Here is a 3,594-nt window from a genome sequence, read left to right as displayed (position 1 = left end):
TCTATCCAGAGAGATGCATCCCCTCTTAATGTGCAAAAAATCAGTGTTCTGAGCATGTTGGTGCTGGGTCATGGGAATGCCAGCCTGGTGGAATGAGTCTGAGTAGCCGGCTGATCTGCTCCAGGAACAAGGCCTTGGCTACACTATATGCTCTTTTTAGAGGACAGAAAAGCAGCCTCAGAGGAAAGCAGTTTTTAAGCAGCTTTGTGATTTTTCTTTTTTTCATCTGAAGCTGACAAGTTGTGTTTTTGGCTCTGTGCAGGCCACACTGTCTAGCCTTGCTCTTCCTTGTGCAGGTCACCAGGCACACAATTTTCCCTATTAGCCCCTCTATCATGGCCACTGTCACAGTGCACACAGTTCAGAGCCCATTTTGTCATCTGTGTCACATCATGCCAGACTCAAAACACTTGAAGCCAAATGCTGTGTCTTGGTTACTTTTGTGTTCTCCCCATGTTGGGAAGCTCTTTGAGTTTTCATGAAAAGCAAAAAGCCTATTACAGAGAACACAAAGATGTTTTCCCATCTTTGCAGGTAATTTTGTGTCCTCCAACCAGATGTATCCACCCAAAACTTCGAATCAGGAGGAAGGAGCATGGAGAATCCACTCTTCTGACTTAGGGCAAGCAGCAACAGTCAAGAATTTCCAAGAAGGGGGCCTGGGCCTAGCTCAGTCCTTTAAGTGGCTGCTTCCACAAAGCTGTCAGCCTCAGGTGGCTGGAGTTCGAACCTCACAACTCTCCTGCTGGCCAAATGTGCCCTGAAGGCATGCGAGGAACAAAAAAAAAAAAAAAGAATTTCCAAGAAGCAGTGGCAACAGGTAAGCTACAGAGCAGGCAGAGCCAGGGTCATGGCAGCAGACTGATTTAGGGAGATGATTTGGGATGTGGGCTGGGTGTTCACTTTTCTCATTCCTATTTTCGAAGGTTCCCGTGTGATTCTGTGAAATCTTCGATGCCTTTTTAATAACTTTGTATGTTGAAACCAGCAAGAGTCTAGGTCTCCGCGCCTGGCTGTGGAGCGCGAGGTTGCCGGTTCGCACCCCCGTCCCTACTCTTTCTCTGGGGCTGGTGAGATGGCTCAGTGGTCTAAAGCACCTACTTAGAACAAGCTTAAGCACCACATGCCAGCCAGCCCTGCCCCCTGGTGGGCTGAGCTGGACACACACACACACACACACACACACACACACACGCACGCATACGCCAGGCTCCTGCTGCAGCCAGCGCCTCCGTGAAGCCCATTTTCAGCCGGGACATGAACGAGGCCAAGCCGAGGGTGCGCGAGCTCTACTGCGCGTGGTACCGGGAGGTGCCAAACACTGTGACCCTATTCCAGCTAGACATCCCTGTGAAACAGGGGCGGGATAAAGTCCAAGAAATGTTTATGAGGAGTGCCCACATCACAGACCCTAGGGCGGTTGATCTTCTGGAGATTAAGGGAAAGATGGAAGTGGAGGAAACAAAGTGTGGAAGCAGCGGACATGTGTTCTGAGGTTCTTCCATGAAACAGTAGCACCAAGACCAAAGGGTTTCCTGTCCAAGTTCTATGCTGGCCATGTCCCATAGAGCCACTCAGTGGAAAGGTACATGTTATTTAATTATTTTAGAGTGCAAATAAATTCATCATATGATGGTCGACTTGTAATAGAATTCCACTGGTTAAAAAAAAAGAAAGAAAGAAAGAAAGCAGCAAGAATCAGGTTCTATTGCCTACTACTTAGAACCCTGTTATGAGCTGAGTTATATCCATCTTGACCCCCAAAATGAAGCCCTAACATCTAGTATCTCAGAAGATGGGGCCTTTAAAGTGGTGATTAAGGTACAATGAGGCAGGGGCTGGTGAGATGGCTCAGTGGTCTAAAGCACCTACTTAGAACAAGCTTAGCAAAGCACAGGGACTGCGGTTCAATCCCCCAGCACCACATTCCAGCCAGACCCACCCCCTGGTGGGCTGAGCAGACCCCACACACATAAATAGATAAATAAAATTTTAAAAAATATTATAAAAAAATTTTAAAAGTTACAATGTAGTAGGCCCATAAAGATAGGAGATGTGACACAGAGACTCCAGGGGAGTGCATACACAGAAGTTTTCTATCTTTTTTTTTTTTTTTTTTTTGTTCAGGGTCTCACTACCTAGCCCACACCAGTAGTGATCCTCCTGATTTCTTGCCTCCCAAGTTGCTGGGATTACAGGCGCGCGCCACCGTGCCCGGACTCCATCGCCGGCGATGACCCCTGGAGGAGGCATAGAGAGAGAGACCACTTCCAATCCTCAGAGAGAGGCGTAAGCAAAACCAAACCTGCTGACACTTGGATCTTTGACTTACAGAGTCCAGAACTATGAGAAAATAAAACCCTATTATAAGCTATTTGGTCTGTGTTATTTTGTTATGGCTGTCCAAGAAAACTAATACAAACCCCGGCTGCATTTATTGATTGAATAAGGGACTGAATAAATTCTTCCCTGGTCAGTAATAAAGCAGGCATTGGAATAAGATTACTGTACAAATAGGGCAAGAGAAGAAGGGAGAGTTGAGCAGCCAAGCAGGAGCCTCGGAAAGGAATGACTTGAACATGCAAAGCATCTGGGAGGAAGAGGGCCTTGTGGGGACTCTAGTTACAGAGAAAGTATTTATAGGGGAGCCAAAACTAAAGGACTTGGACACATAATGCATTAATATCCCTTAACTATTGCAGACTGATGAGGCTCACAATCTCCCGAAAGAGTAGACAGTGAATGCTTAAATAAATGAGTCAAGTGATATGACTTAAGGGCTCCAGGAGGATCAAAACACTCAGCAGAATGCCAGATTCTCTGGGAGCTAAAACAAAAATCTTCTCTAGGTGGCCAGTATTTACTTAGTTAGTAAAACAAGGGAGGAGTGCCAGGCATGGTTGTACACACCTTTAATCCCAGTACTCAGAAGGCTCACTGTGAGTTGGAGGCCAGCCTGGGCTACAAAGTGAGCTCAAAGCCAACCTGAACTGCATAGCAAGATCCTCTCTCAACCCCTACCCTCGAAAGGAGGGAAATATTGAAGAAAGGGAACCACTCAAGGACTTCTCCAAGTTGGACATCATGTTAATTGTGGAGAACTATGTTATCTGTAGGAAAGTCTCCACCTATGAGTGAGATGCCTGCAGCTTCAGTCTTTATCTGGTTAGTTGAGGGTGGAGCCAGGTGTCCCTTAGCTGTGGCCTTATCTTGTCCTTTGAGGTGTCAGGGCCTCACCCACCATTGCAGGTCTCAGTGTGGATCAGTGACTCACAGAGGTTGACTTACTATGAGTCCACTGCCCTTCTCTAGACAAGAGGCATAGGCCTTGGGCAGACTCATAAGTAATCATGGAAAGCCAATCAGGTAATTTACACCAGGGAGATAATTCAGCAGCATGAGCACCTGCCTGGAAAGCACAAGGTCCTGAGTTCAATCCCTGGTACCAAAACAAAAAAGAAACTTAAGTCCTGCTCAGATAGTGGTCTCCATCAGACATACACATGAGCCATCATGGAGAGAACCTGAACCTCAGTAGCAGAGATCTGGGTTCACAATCTTCCCTTACCCTTGTCCCACAGATGATTCTCAGCA

The 3,594-nt window shown here is 46.7% G+C and overlaps 1 pseudogene; it reads left to right on the top strand.

The window, feature by feature from the left end:
• The first annotated feature begins 941 nt into the window (after window positions 1–941).
• Window positions 942–1,829, top strand: LOC101582345 (annotated as a pseudogene).
• Window positions 1,830–3,594: the final 1,765 nt, after the last annotated feature.

Source organism: Octodon degus, unplaced genomic scaffold (genome assembly GCF_000260255.1).
Source record: "Octodon degus isolate 3935 unplaced genomic scaffold, OctDeg1.0 scaffold00107, whole genome shotgun sequence".
Taxonomy (NCBI): Eukaryota; Metazoa; Chordata; class Mammalia; order Rodentia; family Octodontidae; genus Octodon; species Octodon degus.
This window is presented reverse-complemented; position numbering and strand designations above follow the sequence as displayed.